The sequence below is a fragment of the Strigops habroptila genome, chromosome W (genome assembly GCF_004027225.2).
Source record: "Strigops habroptila isolate Jane chromosome W, bStrHab1.2.pri, whole genome shotgun sequence".
In the NCBI taxonomy this organism is placed as follows: domain Eukaryota; kingdom Metazoa; phylum Chordata; class Aves; order Psittaciformes; family Psittacidae; genus Strigops; species Strigops habroptila.
This window is the reverse complement of record NC_044301.2, coordinates 22,953,526-22,977,586: the sequence shown is the minus strand read 5'-3', so window position 1 is coordinate 22,977,586 and position 24,061 is coordinate 22,953,526. Positions and strand designations below refer to the sequence as shown.

The following is a 24,061-nucleotide window of genomic DNA, read 5'->3' as shown; positions in this document are numbered from 1 at the left end:
CTGGCAGAGCATGAGACTGAGAAGTCCTTGCGGTGTAAGCATTACTTAGCAGCTAGTAAAACATTGGTGTTTGATCATCATTGTTCTCAGACTAAAGTTGAAAAAGCAGCACTGCACCAGCTACTAGGAAGGAGAAAAATAACTTTTACAGCTGAACCCAGGACACAGCTATAAGATAGTTTTAAAATTCTATAATTATTCCATGTAAATGGAGAATAGGAGAAAATTTGAACGTGAATTTAGGCTGTTTCTTCTTTGGTAGATTTAGCTACTCAGAGTTTTTTAAAACTCTTATTTTCTTTAACGAAAGAGTATTAGTAAAACATGGAAATGTTTTAGTTAGATCTTTTGAAATATGTCTATAAGAATATTATCTGGTATTGGATTATCTGAGAAACCTACAGGACATCTTCTACTAATGCAGTAATCCAGTCCCTTCTAAATCCCATGTTTCGAATATCCGTAGTGTTATATTGGGCATTTTGACACTATTTGCCTTCTAAAATGAAGACTTTTAAGTTACTTAATTCCTGAATCCCATTCAGTTTGGCATTGCATTTTCTTGTATACGTATAGAATAAGATAATTTAGACAAGATATTTTCATTTTGTTTTCAGGTACTTTTGAGCTATCAGATTCTGAAAGACTGCTGGTACCATCACAGTTGAATTAAAATGGAAATGTGTCTACCTACCCCAAGTGGATCAACAAGGGCTACAGATGTAGGGAATTACATTCAAAATGAGAAATCACTGGCAACTAAATTACTAGCTGAGGAAAAAATCTCAGCCTCCAGTCCTGTCTCCTTCTTTTACTTCATTAGTGACAGTAAGTAATTTAACAAACTTGCAGAAGTTAAGAGATATAAAAGACTTGTTACAGCAGGTCATTTAATTCTTCCCTGCTGACCAGGATTTGTCCTTACTGTAAATCATAGAACCATAGAATAATAAGGGTTGGAAAGGACCTTAAGATCATCTAGTTCCAACCCCACTGCCATGGGCAGGGACACCTCGCACTAAACCATGTCACCCAAGGCTCTGTCCAACCTGGTCTTGAACACTGCCAGGGATGGAGCATTCACAACCTCCCTGGGCAACCCATTCCAGTGCCTCGCCACCCTCACTGTAAAGAACTTCTTCCTTATATCTAATCTAAACCTCTCCTGTTTAAGGTTGAAGCCATTACCCCTTGTCCTACCACTACCGTCCCAAAGGAAGAGTCCCTCTCTGGCATCCTCGTAGACCCCCTTCAGATACTGGAAGGCTGCTAGGAGGTCTCCACGCAGCCTTCTCTTCTCCAGGCTGAACAGCCCCAACTCTCTCAGCCTGCCTTCATACGGGAGGTGCTCCAGCCCTCTTATCATCCTCATGGCCCTCCTCCGGACTCGCTCCAACAGCTCCATGTCCTTTTTATGTTGAGGACACCAGAACTGAATGCAGTACTCCAAGTGAGGTCTCACAGGAGCAGAGTAGAGGGGCAGGATCACCTCCTTTGACCTGCTGGTCATGCTCCTTTTGATGCAGCCCAAGATACGGTTGGCTTTCTGGGCTGCGAGCGCACACTGCTGGCTCATGTTAAGCTTCTCATCAACCAACACCCCCAAGTCCTTCTCTGCAGGGCTGCTCTGAATCTCTTCTCTGCCCAACCTGTAGCTGTGCCTGGGAGTGCCCCAACCCAGGTGTAGGACCTTACACTTGGCTTGGTTAAACTTCATGAGGTTGGAATTGGCCCACCTCACAGGCATCTCAAGGTCCCTCTGGATGGCATCCCTTCCCTCCAGCATATCAACCGAACCACACAGCTTGGTGTCGTCAGCTAACTTGCTGAGGGTGCACTCAATCCCACTGTCCATGTCACTGACAAAGATGTTGAACAGGACAGGTCCCAAGATGGATCCTTTAGGGACACCACTTGTTACTGTTTTCCAACTGGACATTGAGCCATTTACCACAACTCTTTGAGTGCGGCCATCGAGCCAGTTTTTTATCCACCGAGTGGTCCATACATCAAATTGATGTCTCTCCAATTTAGAGACAAGGATGTCACGCGGGACAGTGTCGCACGCTTTGCACAAGTCCAGGTAGATGACGTCAACTGCTCTGCCGCTGTCCATCAGTTCCATAGCCCCATCATAGAAGGCCACCACATTGGTCAGGCAGGATTTCCCCTTAGTGAAACCATGTTGGCTGTCACCAACCACCTTGTTGTTTTTCATGTGCCTTAGCATGCTTTCCAGGAAAATCTGCTCCAAGATTTTGCCAGGCACAGAGGTGAGACTGACTGGTCTGTAGTTCCCTGGATCTTCCACCTTCCCCTTCTTGAAAATGGGGTTATATTTCCCTTTTTCCAGTTGTTGGGGACTTCACCTGACTGCCATGATTTTCCAAATATGATGGACATTGGTTTAGCAACTTCATTCGCCAGCTCCTTCAGGACCCGTGGATGGATTTCATCAGGTCCCATGGACTTGTGCACGTTCAGGTTCTTAAGATGGTCTCGAACCTGATCCTCTCCTACAGTGGGCCTAAGGTCTTCATTCTCACAGTCCCTGCATTTGCTTTCCAAGACTTGGGTGGTGTGGTCAGAGCATTTGCTAGTGAAGACTGAGGCAAAGAAGTCATTGAGAACCTCAGCCTTCTCCAAATCCATGGTAGCCAGTTCTCCTGTTAGCTTCCGGAGAGGGCCCATGTTGTCCCTAGTCTATCTTTTGTTTGCAACATACCTATAGAAGCCCTTCCTGTTATCTTTCACATCCCTTGCCATATTTAATTCTAGCTGGGCCTTAGCTTTCTTGACCTGGTCCCTAGCTTCCCGGACAATGTTCCTGTATTCTTCCCAGGCCGCCTGTCCTCGCTTCCACCTTCTATAAGCTTCTTTTTTCCCTCTAAGTTTCCTCAGCAGCTCCTTGTCCATCCATGGAGGTCTCCTGGCCCTCTTGCTGCACTTCCTTCTAGTCAGGACACAATCCTCCTGAGCATGTAGCAGGTGATCCTTGAATATCTACCAGCAGTCTTGGGCCCCCCTGCCCTCTAGGGCTTTATCCCATGGAACCTTACTAAGCAGGTTCCTGAAGTGGCCAAAGTCTGCTCTCTCTAAAATAAATATATAGCACAAATACTTTGTATAACTACCATCTTTGACTTACTTTGGGAAGTGAAATCATTCTTGTGTCCAAAAATTTTTCAAGTCTTTTACAGTGGTAGATAGGAGGTTAGCAAAAGGGCAGGGGGGAAAGAGAGGAGAAATAACAATCATTAAATGTCTTTCCTCTAAATTTAGTACTTATTAATTCTCTTTCCAATGTAAATATCCTGCATAATATGTAGTCACATGCTTGTGCAACTTCAGGGGTATGGTTGAAATTTATGACAGTCATGAAATCAGCTATTGTTTCTGTGGTCTCCTAGAAGTTCATACAGAATCTAGATACATAGGTGTATCCGCACCACACTCTGTTAGTCTGGTGCCTGCAGCATGGTGCTAAGATACCCAATAGCTTCTTAAAAATCTCTGATAAATTAAAAGTAGTGTAAAGATTTTATTTTTTTTTTGTGTATAAATATCAGTGGAAATATAGGATAATCTCTACATTAAAGAGATTAAAGCATGAAGAGTAATAAACCACTTTTTCGTTATTATTTTTTGTCTTATAACATCATGACAGAACTGATTCTGGATCATTTTTTTAATTTTGTAACTATTACCAGTCTTGTTTCTGTATTAAAATTTTCCAAGAGGAGTGGCATGAGTAAAGGTGTCAAAGATACAGTAAGCCTACAGAACAAGAAAAAAAATCAAGCACTCCATAAAGGATAATAATAAAGCATTCTACCACATATATGATACCACTGACTTCAGTCCTACAATTATTTCTTACCTGGAACTCACATTGCATTCCATAGATGCTCTGTGGAGTTTTATAGAATCATAGAATGGTTAGGGTTGGAAAGGTCCTTAAGTTTATCTAGTTCCAACCCCCCTGCCATGGGCAGGGATACCTTGCACTAAACCATGTGGCCCAAGGCTCTGTCAAACCTAGCCTTGAACACTGCCAGGGATGGAGCATTTACCACTTGTTTGGGCAACCCATTCCAGTGCCTCGCCACCCTCACGGTAAAGAACTTCTTCCTTATATCTAACCTGAACTTCCCCTGTTTAAGTTTAAACCCATTTCCCTTTGTCCTATCGCTACAGTCCCTTCTAGGCCCCCTTCAGATACTGGAAGGCTGCTAGGAGGTCTCCACGCAGCTTCTCTTCTCCAGGATGAACAGCCCCAACTTTCTCAGCCTGTCTTCATACGGGAGGTGCTCCATCCCTTGTGGCCCTCCTCTGGACTTGCTGCAACAGCTCCATGTCCTTCTTATGTTGAGGACACCAGAACTGGGCACTACTCCAAGTGGGGTCTCACGAGAGCAGAGTAGAGGGGCAGGATCGCCTCCTTCAATCTGCGTGGCTGAATTCTGAAAGGTATCTCCAGTTGTAAGGGTTATGCTTATTCAAACAGCATCTACACCATCTTGCCTGTTTAGAATTGAATTTAGTGCACTTAGATTTGGCTTTGAGGAAATTTGAGGTTCCTCAAAATTTACTGTAAAATAACATGGGTAGAATGTGGCAATAAACAGTCTATTTGTTTTATTACAGAAACCAACACCCAAACCAAGGCAGTGTGCAGCTCAAGCAGACAAGAGAGTATCTTTTCTGGATCTTGGTAAAAATCGGATGGCAGTAAGTTTTAAGTATTTTTCTCATGCATGTTGAAGCAAGAAAGGCTACTTACATCTCAGTGTGGACAATTTATAGAACTAATAATTGAGAACACTCAATTATTTTAACAGCACAAGACTGGGATGTCCCAGGCAATGAAGGATAGCATAGTACTGCATATAGGTGGGGGATACAATATAGGGATATTTGTGTGACTCCCTCAGAATTGCTTGGTATCCTCCACAGCTGTCCTGGGTTCATCTATAGCAGTCATTTTTCTCCTTCTTAGTAGCTGGTGCAGTGCTGTGTTTTTTAACTTTCAGCCTGGGAACAATGCTGATAACACTGATGTTTTTAGTTGTTGCTAAGTAATGTTTATTCCAACTAAGGACTTTCTCAGTCGCGTGCTCTGCCAGGGAGGAGGGGAAGCCGGGAGGAAGCAGAGACAGGACACCTGACCCAAAGTAGCCAAAGGGGTATTCCATACCACAGCACGTCATGCCCAGTATATAAACCAGGGGGAGTTACCCGGAAGGCCCAGATCGCTGCTCGGGTCGGGCTGGGTATCGGTCGGCGGGTGGTGAGCAACTGTATCCTCTCCCCTTGTTATTTCACTAATCATTATTATCATTGGTGGTAGCAGTAGTGGTTTTGTATTATACCTTAGTTACTGGACTGCTCTTATCTCAACCCGTGGGAGTTACATTCTTCCGATTCTCCTCCCCATCCCTCCAGGAGCAGGGGGAGGAAGAAGGGGGGGGAGTGATCGAGCGGCTGTGTGGTTCTGAGTTACCGGCTGGGCTCAAACCACTACAACAGCTTACAAGCTTCAACTTTCCTAGACTTAGGGCAGATTCTAACAGCACAAATCAGCTGTCTGTGCACTGTGTTTCTCAGCTCTCTGGCTTATTAATTAATGTGTCTTTGTACAGCATACCACTTGCACGGACATATAAATGGCTTAAGAAACCAGCTTGATCCAAATAGATCCTGAATGTCGTGCTAACGAGATACACAATTTGACACAGTTCAGAGTCACCTCTTGAACAAGGTTTATCATCTGAGATTACACACACTGTGAAAACAATTGATGTTAAGATCAGTTTGCAATTCACAGGTGGTTCTGCTATTATTTAATCATGACTAGAACTTTGTTTTGAGCCATACAGTATAGACTGGAAATAAAAATTAAGTAGATCTTTTGTATTTAATTAATAAATAAAAAATAATAATTATAAAAAAGTCAAATTGTGAAATCAATTCTTTCAAGAGCTTAGATATGGAAAAGTGAAATGTGGGCCATAGAGTTACACACACAACATATTTCTGTTCAGCTGTCTAAACAGTAACTTCTCCAATTTGGACAATATTTCACAAACTAGGATTTTCTGAGGGAGACAGCTACTCAGTCTCCATAGTAAGTCTTCATTACTGGGTAGGCAGCTCCCCTAGCTGTTTTAAAAATCCAAGCCTCACTGCCTGGTTAGAGACAAAAGTACTGTTAGAACTAATGTGGGGTCGTATTTGGAGGACAGTGGACATGTGATGAGCCAGCCATATGAGGGCCTCTTCTAAGCATGCAGCTGCATACCAAGAAGAAGATAAGAGGATGTGAACCAGCCATCAGAGAGCTTCTTCTAAACACGTAGCCGCATACCAAGAAGAAGATAAGAGGAAGAAAACATCTGCAGTCGGATACATGGGAAGAACACCAGGAATTAGGTGATCCAATAAGGACACTTACCGAGCCGCGTGATTGCCTCGTGCAAGAGGGCTTTTACCAATCAAAAGGTGCGTGACTGCATGTAGAGATAGAAAACTCTGTATATAAAGGGATCGTGGGAACAATAAAGTGGCTTCTGCTTGATTCATGTTGAATTGTGTAGGGTCCATTGTCGTCTCTCCTCAGTTGGTGACCCCGACGTGATCGTCATACGATAGTACCAGGAGCAACCCCGAAGGAGAGGACCGGCTGGAGAGCCGAACCAGCAGGACTGGAGTCGGGACGGATCGGAGGACGGTCCGTGAAGAAAAAGAATGTACGTTGCAACGGGACACCCTTAGAGGTGAGCAGCCAGTAATAAGAGATGGGGCAGAGTGTAACAAAGGAAGAAAGTGCAATTGTGAAACTGCTCCTACATATACTCTCTAAGAGAGGAATTAAACACGATGAGCTTGTGCTCCGAAAATTACTGATATGGTGCTGAGAGAACGGGTTTCCCCCAGATCCACAGGCTGCTTTTAAGGTCGAAACTTGGGAAAAGGTTGGGGAATGGTTATGGGATGCCGTAAGCGACGGCAACAAAGAAGCTAAGGGACTAGCAACAACTTGGAAGCTGATTCTAATGACCCTTCAAGCGATGAGGGCGGAGCGATCAGCTGCTGCTGGAGCTTTATAGCTTTACAGCCCCCATCGTCTAAGATCAAAGTTTTCGATCGGCTCCCTGTCCCTTCCCCCGCTGCCCCATCGGCACCTCCAACAGAGGACGAGATGGATCCCCGGAAAAAAGAGGGGATGGAAGTGGATGAATCCTGGTCCGTACCGCTGCCTCCCTGTTGACGCGGGAGTCACGGACAACGCTTAGACGACCAATGTGATCAAGTGATTGCCAAAGTTTATTGCCGATACATCTGACTATATAGTTACATTGTTCTGTTAGCTAAGCCTCATACACCTGGATACAACGATTTCATTGGTCCTCCCAAAAAGTCTAACATGCTTACTTTGCTAAATATCGCGGTTTACTTGCTAAATATTGCATATCTGTCGCCATCCTTAAAACCTTCTGCTTTTTGTAATTTCACGTCCTGTTCTTTCTTTCAGTGGAAAGTTTCAACACAACCGTTACTTCTTTACACATAGTTTTAGTTCCTTATACGTAGCGTTAGTTCCTTATACATAGCTCTAGCTGCTCTTGCTAAGTCTTTGCGGTTTCTGCTCACACTTCCTTATGCATAGCCTTAGCTGCTCTTGCTAAGTAACCCTATAGTTGCCAAAAGGCCTAAGCTCTGCTTCAGGCAATAGTTCTGCCCATTGATCTGTGGCCTCTGCTCACCTCCGTTACCAGCCTATCCACACCTCCCGACCCTTGCATAGAAAAGCCACCCAGGGGAGAACCGCCGCCCGTCCCACCTGACCCGTCTCACTCCAAGAGCCAGCCATCACTTTTTCCACCTCTCCCTCCGTCCACGCCTCCCCCACCAACGTCTCTGCGAAAATCATCCATGCTCGAGCCCCACAGGGAACCGGACTGGGCACAGAAACTACTTCGAAAGTTGGAGGACTTGGAAAGAGATAAGATCACTTGAGAAGAACACAGGGGGGAGGAGGAGGGTGTGATAGCAAGCTGCGGGAAGCTCCAGGGGGTGGGGGGAGGCGAGAGGCGAAGCTGCAGGAAGCTCCAGGGGGTGGGGGGAGGCAAGAGATGAAACTGCTAAAACTGATTGGGACCCAACACGATGATGGAGAGGGATTATTCAGAATGCGTTAGTGGAAAAAAAAAAAAATTTGCGAAAGAATTTGCAAAAGGATAGAAAAAGGGGGGATTTGAGACAAGGAAGTACAAAATGAAATATAATCTTTTGTAAATAAGAAAATTTAGTTCTAAGTAACTTTAAGCTTGGTGGCTTTGTATATAAAAACAAAACTTTCCAAACCTAAAAAAGGCCCGACCAAAAGAACACAATAAGGGTCCTTGTCTAAGATGAATCGTTGTAGCTGACATAGTTTTGGAACCTTATGACCTTCGCACAAAATTTATTGTAGCCAAAACAGGATTGTAGCTAAGGAGTAGCTGAAACTAAGCAGATGTTCAGGAGGTGATGTAGCGAAGTTAACTGATAAGTAGAAGGACAAGGAGAAATCACTCATTTATGCCAGCAGTGTTACCGAACTAATTAAGTTGGCAAGTTCTTAACGAGTTCTACGAATCAGTTTGGCGACCCAGATGGGACCCTCTCTGCTCGGCTGCAGGACCCGCTGAGAACAGGGCTCCCTAGGGCCCCCAGGGAATTTTCCCGGAGGGACCCCTCGACTCACTCGGATCACTGCAGGAGCAGACAAGGACCATCTTTAAGAAGGTATTCTTTTGTAAATATTGTTTTGTTTTGGTTAACATTCCGTAAGTCGTAAGAGACGTCCTGCGCGGGAGTCTGTTTGAATTTTGGATTTTGGTGGGTTAACCTTTTGTTTGGAGCCTTCCGTAAATTGAGATACAGAAATCTCGTAAGTAAAGGCGTATACCCAGCTGCTAGCGCTCGATTGGTATACATTTGGATTTGTTTCTGTTTGTGACTTGCTGGTATTTGACCTAGTTTTGTGGATTATCACGGTAACGATTTTGGTGTTGACGATATAATATGGTTAAGGCTGCACTGTATGTTGTGATTGTGTCCTTAATAGTTGTTTGTCTAATTGGATTTTGTTTGTGTTTTAGGTATTGTAGTTGCGTGGAGTATGTTTGTGGGATCCCTTGTGTGTGTGTGTAAAATTAATAATGGGATATCAACAGAGCAAAGTAATGTATGCAGATATGTTTTTCACGTTAAGAAACCAGCAGGAGTGGCAGAAGGAATGTGGAATTAAGAGAGCTCTGCCAGATCCCTTAATTTTAGCTTTGGAAAGGGACAGGAGCAATTAGAGAAAGGTCACATTAAACCGACCACAAGCCCTTGGAATACCCCAATTTTTACAATTCCAAAGAGAAATGGCAAATGGCGCCTATTGCATGATCTGAGAAAAATTAATGAGGTCATGGAGGATATGGGGGCGTTACAGCCTGGATTACCCTCCCCAAATATGATTCCAAAAAATTGGGACATTTTAATTATCGATTTAAAAGATTTCTTTTTTACCATTCCCCTGCATCCAGAAGATTATCAGAAATTTGCTTTTTCTCTACTGAGCGTAAACTAAAGTGAACCTATGAAAGGTACCACTGGGTAGTGTTACCGCAGGGCATGAAAAATTCACCATGTGCCAGGTTTACGTGGCCTGGGCACTTACTCCGGTACATGAAGCGCATCCAGACTTGCTTATTTATCATTACATGGATGACATTTTGATAGCCGGAAAACAGCTGAATGGAGACCAATTGATTGTTGAATTACAAAATGTGTTGCAGTCAAACGGGCTACAATTGGCCCCTGAAAAAGTACAACAAACAGAAGTATGGAAGTATCTTGGCTGGGAAATCGACAAAGCAGTTGTTCGACCTCAAAAGGTGGAACTCCAGACAGAGATCCACACCTTGAATGATGTACAAAAATTGTTAGGAGATTTAAACTGGGTGAGGACCTATGTGGTATTACCAATGAGGAGTTGGCACCTCTGATGAGGTTACTCGGGGGAGGAGGTGGTGCAAACGCACCCCGGACATTGACAAATGAGGCCAAAGAGGCTTTACAGCAGATTAGCGTAAAAGTTAGTAAGGCCTATACCCATTGCTGGAACCCTGATTATGGGATAGGTTTAGCAATAATCAGTAGTGAGCAGCACCCTTTTGCTGTAATACTGCAATGGATTCCTGGAAGAGATCCTTTGCGGTTATTAGAGTGGGTGTTTTTATCGGCACAGTCAAAGCGGACAGTTACAACATGAATGGAGGCGCTAGCACAATTAATCATGAGGGGGCGAAATCGAATTGTTGAAATAGCAGGGAAAGAACCATCTTTTATCATAATACCTTTAGTGGCAGAATATTTAGCTTGGGCTTTGCGCCAGTGTATTTTATTGCAAGTGGCATTGCTGGATTATTCGGGTGAAGCGAAGGTGCACTATCCACCACACAAGTTTTTTAGTGTACTACATTTCTGTCAAATAGAAGAGCGACCTAGACGCTCTGCATGTCTGGTAGACGGTGCTACAGTCTTTACAGACGCAGGAGGAAGATCTCAAAAGGCTGCCATCACGTGGCAGGCCAACGGGCAATGGCATGATGTAGTTTTAACAGACTGTCAAGGCTCCACACAACATTTGGAGTTGCGAGCCGTGGTAGAAGTGTTTGCTCAATGGAAGACAACACCAGTCAATGTTGTTTGTGATTCACTATATGTAGTAGGAGTTGTATCACGTATAGAACGAGCATTGCTGAAAGAGAGAAACGATGAGGTATTGTACAAACTATTTCAGAGGTTGTGGCTATTGCTGTCAGAAAGACAATGTGAATATTTTATCACCCATATTCGGAGTCACACAGGAATAATCGAAGGCTTAGCGGAAGGCAACCGGAGAGCCGACAAGCTGGTAGTGCTGCTATGGGCGGCTCCCTCAACGGACCGGTTCGCGCAAGCCAGACGGTCTCATGAATTTTTCCACCAGTCAGCCAAAGTACTGCGCCGCCAATTCGGGCTATCTGAATCAGATGCCCCGGGCATTGTCCAGTCGTGCCCCAGATTGTCAACAGTATACTGGAGGCTTGGCTCCTGGAGTCAATCCTCGTGGTACTGGACCCTTAGAAATTTGGCAAATGGATGTTACGCATGTCCCAGAATTCGGTGAACAAAAATATGTGCATGTCTGCTTGGATTGTTTTTCTCTTGCAGTTTGGCCTACAGCTCAGACTGGCGAATCTAGCAAACACGTGCAGCGTCACATGCATTCGGCTATAGTGGCCCTTGGCGTGCCACAAGAAATCAAAACTGACGATGGCCTTGGCTATGTAGCTCATTCCGCGCAAGCGTTTTTCCAGCTCTGGGGCATTACTCACGTGACGGGTACGCCCCATTCACCTACCGGTCAGACTATTTTCGAACGTATGAATCAGACATTGAAGCGTTTGCTTCAAAAACAAAATGGGGGAGAAAGTACTGTATCACCAACTGATAGATTAAACAAAGTCCTATATGTGTTAAATTTCTTACAATTGCCGCAAGATAGCTTGGTGCCACCAATGGTAAAACACTGGGCTGGTCTACAAGGAGGGTTGGAAGAAGTTAAGAGCAGACAATGTAAGGTAATGATTAAAAACGAGATAACAGGGGCCTGGGAAGGACCATTTAAGTTAATCACATGGGGAAGAGGATATGAATGTGTTGTTACAGATACAGGAACCAGATGGATACCAGCCAAGTGGGTAAAGCCATGGCAAGAAAAGTTGCATGACCCACCCGAAAACACCCCAGCACCTAAGGACTCCGTGCCATAACTGTGGAACTTGGGAGCCTTGGAGTTTGTGTGTTTGCGAGTATTGTGGGCTCAGATGGTATTGTCGAAGTTCTAGAGCATGCATGGGGTAGAAGGTTATCAGTCACAATGGTTCAAGGGATATGTGTCAAATGACACATTGTTTAAGTTAGAGCTCAATATTACTTGTCAACAAGGATACAACTGAGGCCCGATTGTAATGGTCAGGTACAATTTTGGGATGTGCCGTCTTGAGTTATCGCCTCCTTGTTTGCACCTGGAGTAGCTGCAGCAAAAGCATTAGAAGACGTGACTGAATTAGGGTGTTGGGCTGCAAAGTAGATAAATTTAACGTCAAAAGTACTTACACAAATGCTTAATGATGTAGATAGCACAAGACATGCTGTTTTGCAAAATAGAGCTGCAATTGATTTTTGCTTTTAGCACAGGGTCATGGGCATGAGGATTTTGAAGCGATGTGTTGTATGAATCTCTCTGACCATTCGGAGTCAATTCATAAAAGTCTCAAGGAGATAAAAGACAACATGAACAAACTAACGGTGGTCAATTCAGGTTTAGATAAGTGGTTAAGGGGTTGGGGCATAACGGGATGGCTTTTAGATCTTTGTAAACAAGGCATTGTAATTTTAAGTATAACTGTGATTGTATTGTTAATCGTTCCCTATGTCTTAAAGGGAGTGTCTAACATGATTACTAATTCCTTGAAGAAAGCTTGGCTGGTTCAAAGAGAAAAAGGGGGAATTGTGGGGTCGTATTTGGAGGACAGTGGACATGTGATGAACCAGCCATATGAGGGCCTCTTCTAAGCATGCAGCCGCATACCAAGAAGAAGATAAGAGGATGTGAACCAGCCATCAGAGAGCTGGGAAGAACACCAGGAATTAGGTGATCCAATAAGGACACTTACCGAGCCGCGTGATTGCCTCGTGCAAGAGGGCTTTTACAAATCAAAAGGTGCGTGACCGCATGTAGAGATAGAAAACTCTGTATATAAAGGGATCGTGGGAACAGTAAAGTGGCTTCTGCTTGATTCACATTGAATTGTGTAGGGTCCATTGTCGTCTCTCCTCAAACTAAGTAATGAAATAGCTGGGGCTTCTATGATGTCTAAATTTTGTGCTGAAATGGCAAAATAGTGTCCATGCAAGAGAATTAGAAGTTCAACAGATTAAAACTGGACAGGAACAGTCTGTTTCATTTTCCTGTTCATTTTCTGAATAGCAGAGAATCTAGTTCTTGGATATTAATGTGACATATGTCAAAGCAAATAGTTGTTTCTGGAAAAGAAGAAAGACTCACTAAAAAGTGGGATGAGTGGTTTGACTTGCCTAAACTGTTGTAAGCAGCAGTGCTAATGCAGGGAAGCAAAGGAGGACATAATTTCCTGTCCCAACACTTCTCCACCAGTAAATTTATATATATCTCTGTGTTAATTGTCTACTATATATTAAAGGCTTCCCCTTATTTCACCCATAACTTAGGGCTCTGTTGAAAATAACATGGAACTTGCACAGAAGATGGAGGCTTCAAGAGTTCCAAGTGTTTCAGAGGTATGAGATTATTCAGGTTTTGTGGGTTTATATAATGCATTGCATTTGAACTCCATGTGTATGTTATTCCTTCAGTCATGCATCAAAAATTCAACTACAGTAAAGTAAGATCACAAAAACATCTCTGAAATATGAAAAAAGTAATTCCTTGTGATGACAATCTTCTTATTTTTGGCCATTAGAATGGGAGGAATCTCATTCCTTATTTCCTTCAATGTTTGGATGAAGTCTATTTTGTCTTCCCTCTCAAAATTACCATTACATAGTGGGGGGGAATGATGATGAAATGGAGTAACTTTGGAATATTCCACTGAAGGAATTAAAAAGAATGGCCAAACATTGCTTAAAACACAGTGGGTGTAACACATCTATGCCAAGGAGGAGCATAAAAAAGACATAAAGTCAGTTTTCTATGGGTTGAAAACTTCGAAGATAACCTTTATTTATAGAATAAGGCTCTTAAGTGTTGGTTAACATTGCTTTGCTTCGTGTGGCTCCAAATGTGTTAGAAATAACTATTCAAGGACCAGTTTTGGAAAACCTGGTTGTTCTGTGAACAGCTGAAAGTTATCTCATGGATTTTGAGGGTGGGAGCTGAGGCATCAGTGTTGCTGTGGAAAATTCAGTCCAAGAGGAAAATTGTTGGATAATAAACAAGGCATAGGTCTCCAGTAAATTTCCATGGAAGATGCCATGTCTGTAATGTTATATCCATTGATGAGGTATTATTCTATGTAATTATACTCAAAGAGAGAGGAAGGAATAAGATTACGTCAGAATAATTTATGCACTAAAGATTGGTCACCTTAGATAACATATTTACATTTTGTAGCAAAGTCAATTCTCTTGTATCATTTCAGTTTGCTTTTGAAATAGAAAATACTGTATAATTTAAGTTATAAAATTGCCAAATGAATAAGGTGGTGGTGGTTTGTTTTGGGGTTTGTTTTAGGTTTTTCAGACTAAAAGTCTTGTAGAAATGAAAGAGCTGAAATATAAATGAATCCGGAAATATAACAGGCCATATATATGTTGACAGGTACCAAACAATTAAAATAGTCATGTTTACACAACTAAACATCATTAGGGAATTCTTTCTTTGTGTCGTGGTTTGAGCCCAGCCGGTAACTCAGAACCACACAGCCGCTCGCTCACTCCCCCCCCCCTTCTTCCTCCCCCCACTCCCGGAGGGATGGGGAGGAGAATGGGAAGAATGTAACTCCCACGGGTTGAGATAAGAGCAGTCCAGTAACTAAGGTATAATACAAAACCACTACTGCTACCACCAATGATAATAACGATTAGTGAAATAACAAGGGGAGAGGATACAATTGCTCACCACCCGCCGACCGATACCCAGCCCCACCCGAGCAGTGATCTCGGGCCTTCCGGGTAACTCCCCCCGGTTTATATACTGGGCATGACGTGCTGTGGTATGGAATACCCCTTTGGCTAGTTTGGGTCAGGTGTCCTGTCTCTGCTTCCTCCCGGCTTCCCCTCCTCCCTGGCAAAGCATGAGACTGAGAAAGTCCTTGGTTGGAATAAACATTACTTAGCAACAACTAAAAACATCGGTGTTATCAGCGTTGTTCCCAGGCTGAAAGTTAAAAAACACAGCACTGCTCCAGCTACTAAGCAGGAGAAAAACGACTGCTACAGCTGAACCCAGGACAGTATCCACCCCTTATTCCATACCATTCATGTCATGCTCAGATCCCACATCTCTCAGCACACCATCACCCCTGTCTCATATATACACATATATATACACCCACACCCACACACAGAGAAAGATATCATTCCCTAGTCCATGGACCAATCCCTGTAAAATTGCTGAACTCATCCAGTCCATGATGTCAGGCTCCATCTCTTGTAATAGTCTTTCAGGGCAGGAGGGACGGTACGTAGTGTTGGGTTGTTGCCTGCTGATGATACCGCCAAACTCATCTGGTCACTGCTGAGCTCGTCTGGTTTCCTCAAAATTCATTCTTTGTTGAGGTGATGATCGGAAGGAAGTCAGGGTCAATGGCTGGCGACCTGAAGATATCTAGCTGGTGGGCTATAAAAGTGTTATAGAGCAGGCAACAGCGTACAATTGAGTTCATTGGCTGTTTTCCCCCAAAATCAAATCCCCTTGAGGTACACATCGGACTTCCCCATCTTCCCGCATTACCCACCAAGTATATCCAGGTCCCTGAGCAAAAGCAACCCCACGAGTGGGTTTGCCTTTACCTGAAGCAGGAATAACCCAGACTGTCTTCCCCAACAAATTCTTTATGTGCACCACAGGAACTTTATCCCCCTCTACAGTATGTAAAAGTTCTGATTGGGCTGGGCCAGCCCTGTTGGCAGATCCCCTAGTGTTGACCAACCAGGTGGCTTTTGGTAAATGTGTATCCCAGTGTTTGAAAGTCCCACCACCCATTGCTCTCAGGGTAGTTTTTAACAGCCCATTGTACCGTTCGATTTTCCCAGAGGCTGGTGCATGGTAGGGGATGTGATATACCCACTCAATGCCATGCTCTTTGGCCCAAGTGTCTATGAGGTTGTTCCGGAAATGAGTCACATTGTCTGACTCAATTCTCTCTGGGGTGCCATGTCGCCACAAGACTTGTTTCTCAAGGCCCCGGATAGTGTTCCAGGCAGTGGCGTGGGACACAGCGTATGTTTCCAGCCAGCCGGTGGTTGCTTCTACCATGGTAAGCACATAACGCTTGCCTTGGCGGGTCGGTGGGAGTGTGATATAGTCAATCTGCCAGGCCTCCCCATACTTGTACTTCAGCCATCGTCCTCCATACCAGAGAGGCTTTAACCGCTTGGCTTGCTTAATTGCAGCACATGTTTCACATTCGTGAATAACCTGGGCAATAGTGTCCATCGTTAAGTCCACCCCTCGATCACGAGCCCATCTATATGTTGCATCTCTGCCTTGATGGCCTGAGGTGTCATGGGCCCACCGGGCTAAAAATAATTCACCCTTATGTTGCCAATCCAAGTCCATCTGAGCCACTTTAATCTTAGCAGCTTTATCCACTTGCTGGTTATTCTGGTGTTCCTCAGTGGCCCGACTCTTGGGTACATGAGCATCTACGTGGCGTACCTTCACCACCAGGTTCTGCACCCGAGCAGCGATATCTTGCCACAATGCAGCAGCCCAGATGGGTTTACTTCTGCGTTGCCAGTTGCTCTGCTTCCATTGCTGCAACCACCCCCACAGGGCATTTGCCACCATCCATGAGTCAGTATAGAGATAAAGTACTGGCCATTTTTCTCGTTCAGCAATGTCCAAGGCCAGCTGGATGGCTTTCACCTCTGCAAACTGACTCAATTCACCCTCTCCCTCAGCAGTTTCTGCAACTTGTCCCAGGGGACTCCACACAGCTGCCTTCCATCTCTGATGCTTTCCCACAATATGGCAGGACCCATCAGTAAACAAGGCATATTGCTTTTCACTCTCTGACAGTTCATTATATGGTGGGGCCTCTTCAGCACGCATCACCTCCTCTTCTGGTGACATCCCAAAATCTTTGCCCTCTGGCCAGTCCATGATGACTTCTAGAATTCCTGGACGACTGGGATTTCCTATTCGAGCTCGTTGTGTAATTAGTGCGGCCCACTTACTCCATGTAGCATCAGTTGCATGATGTGTAGAGGAGACCCTGCCTTTGAACATCCAGCCCAGCACAGGCAACCGGGGTGCCAGGAGGAGCTGCGCTTCAGTTCCAATCACTTCTGAGGCAGCTCGAACCCCTTCATAGGCTGCCAGTATCTCTTTTTCAGTGGGAGTATAGCTGGCCTCGGATCCTTTATATCCCCGACTCCAAAAGCCAAGGGGTCGACCTCGAGTCTCCCCTGGAGCTTTCTGCCAGAGGCTCCAGGTAGGACCGTTCTCCCCAGCTGCGGTATAGAGCACATTTTTCACATCTGGCCCGGCCCGGACTGGTCCAAGGGCTACTGCATGAACTATTTCTCGTTTAATTTGTTCAAAGGCTTGTTGTTGCTCAGGGCCCCATTTGAAATCATTCTTCTTCCGGGTCACGTGGTAGAGAGGGCTTACAATCAGACTGTAATTTGGGATGTGCATTCTCCAGAACCCCACAACACCTAAGAAAGCTTGTGTTTCTTTCTTGTTAGTTGGTGGAGACATTGCTGTTGTCTTGTTGATCACGTCTGTGGGGATCTGGCGGCGTCCATCTTGCCATTTTATTCCCGAAAATTGAATCTCCTGTGCAGGTCCCTTGACCTTATTCCGTTTTATGGCAAAACCGGCCTTCAGCAGGATTTGGATTATCTTCCTCCCTTTCTCAAAAACTTCTTCTGCTGTATCACCCCACACGATGATGTCATCAATGTATTGCAGGTGTTCTGGAGCTTGCCCCTGTTCCAGTGCAGTCTGGATCAATCCATGGCAGATGGTAGGGCTGTGTTTCCACCCCTGGGGCAGTCGGTTCCAAGTGTACTGGACGCCCCTCCAAGTGAAAGCAAAATGTGGCCTGCATTCTGCTGCCAAAGGGATTGAGAAAAATGCATTGGCAATGTCAATTGTGGCATACCACTTGGCTGCCTTTGACTCCAGTTCATACTGAAGTTCTAACATGTCCGGTACGGCAGCACTCAATGGTGGTGTGACTTCGTTCAGGCCACGATAGTCTACTGTTAATCTCCACTCTCCATTAGACTTTTGCACTGGCCATATGGGGCTATTAAAGGGTGAGCGGGTCCTGCTGATCGCTCCTTGGCTCTCCAGTCTGCGGATCAGCTTATGGATGGGAATCAAGGAGTCTCGGTTGGTGCGATATTGCCGCCAGTGCACTGTTGTGGTCGCAATTGGCACTTGTTGTTCTTCGACCTTCAGCAACCCCACAACAGAAGGATCCTCTGAGAGACCGGGTGAGGTGGACAGCTGCTTCATTTCCTCTGTCTCCAAGGCAGCGATACCAAAAGCCCATCTATACCCTTTTGGGTCTTTGAAATACCCTCTCCTGAGATAGTCTATGCCAAGGATGCATGGAGCCCCTGGACCAGTTACAATGGGGTGCTTTTGCCACTTCCTCCCAGTCAGGCTGATTTCAGCTTCCAGCATAGTTAACGCTTGGGATCCTCCTGTCACTCCAGAAATACAAATGGGTTTCACCCCTTGATACCTTGATGGCATCAGGGTACACTGTGCACCGGTATCTACTAGAGCCTTATACTTCTGTGGGACTGATGTGCCAGGCCATCTGATCCACACAGTCCAGTAAACCCGATTATCCCTCTCCTCCACCTGGCTGGAGGCAGGGCCCCTCTAATAGTGATCATAAGATTCTCCACTTCTGTCTTGTAGAAAGGGATTAGTATTCCTTATCACAGGAGCTGGAGTAAAATCAGCTCTTTCACTCCATCTGGGAAACTGCTCACCAGAGACTGGAGCAGCAGCTTTCCTGGGAGGATCATCCTTGACCATTGTTCTCCTCTTCAGTTCACGCACCCATTGCTCCAGAGCTGAAGTAGGTTTTCCATCCCACTTTCTCATGTCTTCTCCATGATCCCGCAGGTAAAACCATAGGGTGGCCCGTGGCGTGTACCTCCTATATTTTCTTTCTCGAGCAGTAGGGCGCCTTCTGTTAATAGCTGAGACATGGGTTGGTACGCGTGGGGAGCTGGATAGATCGGATAAATCGTCTCTCAATTGTTTGAACTCCTGGGTCAGGAGTTTTTCCACAGCTGAAATGATGGAAGGGGTGAGATTGTCTTCGAACTCTCGGAGTTGACGAATCATGCAATCCACTGTTGGTGATATTCCGTCATTCCAGGTCATTGATGCCAATGTGTGGGCATATGATGATGGCGCACTCCGTGTAAGTTTCCACCACATGGGTCGTGTACATTCGACTTCATCTGGATCTACGGATGTGTTCCTGGAATCCGGCCTACGATAGATCATCTCTAGAATGGCTGATTCCCTCAGGGACTGGATGCCTTTCTCTATCGTGGTCCAGTTGGCTGAGCGATTCGTAATATCGTCTTTGTAGGGAAACCTTTCCTTCACAGCTGCCAGGAGCCGCCTCCAAAGACTGAGGGCTTGCTTCTCTCTCGCAATCGCTTTGTCAATTCCTCCTTCCTTTGCAAGTGATCCCAGCTGCTTGGCTTCCCTACCTTCTAGTTCGTGACCGTCGGCCCCATTGTCCCAGCACCGGAGCAACCAGGTGACAATGTGCTCCCCTGGAAGACGGGTGAAATCTTTTCGCATATTCCGCAGTTCGGTTGAGGTCCGGGGTCGAGAAGTGACCTCTTCTTCTTCTTCCTCTTCCTCTGACCCACGTAGTAGTAACTCTTGTTCAGATGCTGTTGCATGTAGTAATGGCATTGGGTCTTCATCTTTCTTCATTGCAGGGGTTGCTCTTTGTGCCTCTCGTCTGCTTTTGCTTACAGGGGCAACAGACATTGTCACAAACTGGACATTTGGTTTAGCTGCAGTGTTTGTCACTGTGGTTGGAGTGGCTGCAGTGTCTGCCACTAGGATTGGAGTGGTTGCAATGTCTATTGCTGGGGTTGGTGCAGCTGTTGTGCTTGGGAGTTGAGTAACACCAACAGCTGCATTGTCTGTTGCTGTCGGGGTTTGAGTAGCTGCTGTGCTTGTCACTGGGGTTTGTGTAACTGCTGTATTTGGAGTAGCTGTGCTGTCTGTTGTGGTCAGGGATTGAGTAGCTGTTGTGCTTGTCACTGGGGTTGATGTAGCTGCTGTACTTGGAGTAGCTGTGTTGTCTGTTGTGGTCAGGGTCTGAGTAGCTGCTGTGCTTGTAGTTGGCATAGCTGCGTTGTCTGTTGCTTTGCCATCAGATCCAGAGACATTTTTTTCCCTTTGAAGGTGCTGGATAGTGTTGAGCAGGGCTCTGTAGGCATAGGCCAAGCCCCAGCACGTTGCCAAGATTTGTCCCTCTCTGGTATAACCAGGACGACAGCACACCTCGTTTAAGTGTTTTACTAGTTATTCCGGATGTTGCACTTGTTCAGTGGTGAAGTTCCAAAGCACTGGAGGGGCCCACTGGCCTAGGTACTTGCCCATACTATCCCACACACCCTGCCACTCATAACTGTCCAGCCTCAGGGAAAATCTCCTGGTGGTCCTCCTATATCGTCGTCTAACCCTAGACCAGATTCGAACCTGATACTGCTGAATTTTTGAGATTAAACGAAATAGGATGTTCCTACGACGGGATGGCCGTGGGTAAAACACACTCCGTATGTTTGCCAACATGCTGATCCCCAGCACAATCAGCAGGCAGGTTTCAAGGGTACTCAAAGGCCATCTAAAACCTTCAGAACTCTCAACTGCTGTTGCAAATAGGCTGGTGGGGGAACGGGGGGTGAAAGAGAATGCTTCCTTCGTAAGTTTACCCCCCGAGGAGAAAAAGAAAGATATGCAATTGCTAAAATATTTCATTATATACCTCCCAATGTATAGTGGTGATGGCCACGCTGGAAGCACAAACCAGACCAGTTTCATGATCAATGAGTCTATTGTATTACAAGTCATTACCATGAAGTACAGTGAAACAAGAACCTTAGCCCAGGCCCCCCAGCCGATAAACACTAAAACAGCAAATAGTGGCTGTAAGTAAGGTACAACATGCTGAAACTCTGAGATCAAGCGCAACAAGTCTGAGAGCCAAATAATCACCATTGTGACGAGTAGTAACAATGAATGCTTATCACAAATATGATTAAACACACTCTGGTCAGATCTGTCGTTATCTCAACCTTTCGAGCCCCACGTTGGGCGCCAAAAAGAACTGTCGTGGTTTGAGCCCAGCCGGTAACTCAGAACCACACAGCCGCTCGCTCACTCCCCTTCTTCCTCCCCCCACTCCCGGAGGGATGGGGAGGAGAATGGGAAGAATGTAACTCCCACGGGTTGAGATAAGAGCAGTCCCGCAACTAAGGTATAGTACAAAACCGCTACTGCTACCACCAGTGATAATAATGATTAGTGAAATAACAAGTGGAGAGGATACAATTGCTCACCACCCGCCGACCGATACCCAGCCCAACCCAAGCAGTGATCTGGGCCTTCCGGGTAACTCCCCCTGGTTTATATACTGGGCATGACGTGCTGTGGTATGGAATACCCCTTTGGCTACTTTGGGTCGGGTGTCCTGTCTCTGCTTCCTCCCGGCTTCCCCTCCTCCCTGGCAAAGCATGAGACTGAGAATGTCCTTGGTTGGAATAAACATTACTTAGCAACAACTAAAAACATCAGTGTTATCAGCGTCGTTCCCAGGCTGAAAGTTAAAAAACACAGCACTGCACCAGCTACTAAGAAGGAGAAAAATGACTGCTATAGCTGAACCCTGGACAGTGGGATAATTACTGAATATGATTTAAAAATTAAACTTATATTTAAAAATGTAGCATTGCTCACACATAAAGGAAAAATGGACTTTCAGGGTAAGATGCAGCTGCACGTGGTATGCCAGGAATTCATTCCACAGCGGTTCCCGTGACAACATTGCTTGACGGAGGATGGAGCAGAGTGGAGATTCTGCGGCCAAACTCTGTCATAGCACCAGCAGAGATGGGAACTAGGTGGTACTTAAAACTGATAAGCTGCATACTTGCTGCCCTGAGCCAATGGTCTGTCATCTTTTGACAAAATGCTGTCCTTTGTGTGAACTTTGCTTCATTATAATGCATTTTAATACGAAAACATACCTCCACCTCCAATGCTACCCACCTCCAAAGTGAGACCATCCTTCTTTGAGCATGCTCTTTGAATTTTTTGTGGCATATACCTTTAAAAGCGAAGCGAGGAAAATTTACACCAATAACAATAAAGGTATGTATGACTAGAGTCACTCAAGCTCCACCTTGAAAGTGAAAAATAGTATAAAAATGACCCAAAAAGTGGGGGTCATTAGGGAAGACATCATCGTGGATGAGTTGAGGAAGACCCCATCAGCAGACTACTCTCGACTCCTGGGACCGGTCGACGGGCTGGACCTTTCTTCCCCCCCATAGGGACGCCTTTGGGTAAGACTTGCACTGTATCCAGTGCTTCCAAGGGAAAATTAGGAATCTCTATATAGAGTTACTTTTTACTTTTATACTTTAAAGCCAGGCTGTATTACTCATAACTTTGTCGCCCGGTTGTATACCTTATTATTTGCATGTGCTTTTGCAGACAGTGTATTTATCACCAGCAATCCACAAGAACCTGTATCTGTTGCTTTAATAAACTGCACTGTTTAAGTAGCTAATCGTAAAACTCTCACTGAACGCGACCAGCTCCCTCAGTGTGGCCGTGCTAATTCATGAGCACGATTAGACTGAAGGTGCAGTGCACTATTAGTGCATCTGGAATCGTGATTATTCAACATATTGAATGCGACCGGACTGATAGTGGCAAATTGGGCATCACTCAGAATCTAAGCCTAGCCGCACCCAGCCCCTCTAATATCTGAGGACCAGCTGGAAAGCAAGGGGGTTTATTTTCTGCCAAATTATTTTACCCTTTCACGCAACAGTGTTATAAAGACTAAGTCGTGGTTTAAGCCCAGATGGTAACTCAGAACCACACAGCCACTCGCTCACTCCCCTGCTTCTTCCTCCCCCATTCCTGGACAGATGGGGAGGAGAATCAAAAGAGGGTAAATCCCAGAGGTTAAGAACAGTCCAGTAACTAAGGTATAATACAAAACTACTACTACTACCACTAATAGCAATGATGATAAGGGAAATAACAAGGGGAGAGAATATAAAACAAAAAGGGGAAAGGGGAAAAAACCAATAAACACAAGCGATGCACAATACATTTGCTCACCACCCGCCGACCAATACCCAGCCTGACCTGAGCAGTGATCTGACCTTCTGAGTAACTCTTCCCAGTTTATATACTGGGCATGACGTGCTGTGGTATGGAATAGCCCTTTGGCTACTTTGGGTCAGGTGTCCTGTCTCTGCTTCCTCTTGGCTTCTTGTGCCCCCCCCCCACTGGCAGAGCATGAGACTGAAAAGCCCTTGATCAGAGTAAGCATTATTTAGCAAATAAATACTAAAAACATTGGTGTGTTATCAGCATTGTTCTCAGACTAAAGTCGAAACACAGCACTGTGCCAGCTACTAAGAAGGAGAAAAATAACTTACAACTGAACCCAGGACATTTATCTACTTTTACATAGCATGTGGTACATGAAGTTAAACAAGAAAGGCTAGCAGGTGACTGTTCTGGGTTCCCGCTCCCGAAAGGATGGAGAAAAGAGGGAGTGAACGAGCAGCTGCATGGTTCCGAGTTACCAGCTGGGCTTAAACCACAACAATGATACCATGAAGGAGATGGCTGAAGAAATTCAACAGGAAAAAGATGACCTCTCACATCTGTCAGAGGGGCAGTTGGCCAATCAAAGATCAGTTACCGCTGGAGATGAGACTGAAATAAGTCAAGAATTGGAACCACAAGGTAGAATTCAATTTTTATGAATAAATAACTGTGTTTTCTTAATAAATCTATCTCTATTTTTTTGAGCATTTCTTACTAGCAGTGGGAGCTGCCTCATTATGAGAAGATTCATGACAGAAATTATGTTCCGGTGTACTTTATAGCTGCAGCTGGATGGTGGATATAATGATGTTGTTTTCTTCCCAAATGGAAACTCTATTGTAATTGAATGCAAAAATC

The 24,061-nt window shown here is 45.1% G+C and overlaps 1 long non-coding RNA gene across 1 annotated transcript; it reads left to right on the top strand.

Moving 5' to 3' along the window:
- The first annotated feature begins 753 nt into the window (after nucleotides 1-753).
- Nucleotides 754-23,605, top strand: LOC115618952. The gene is made up of 4 exons (XR_003994873.1): nucleotides 754-828; nucleotides 4,648-4,731; nucleotides 13,336-13,404; nucleotides 23,565-23,605. It is a non-coding gene; the product is annotated as an uncharacterized LOC115618952 (long non-coding RNA).
- Nucleotides 23,606-24,061: the final 456 nt, after the last annotated feature.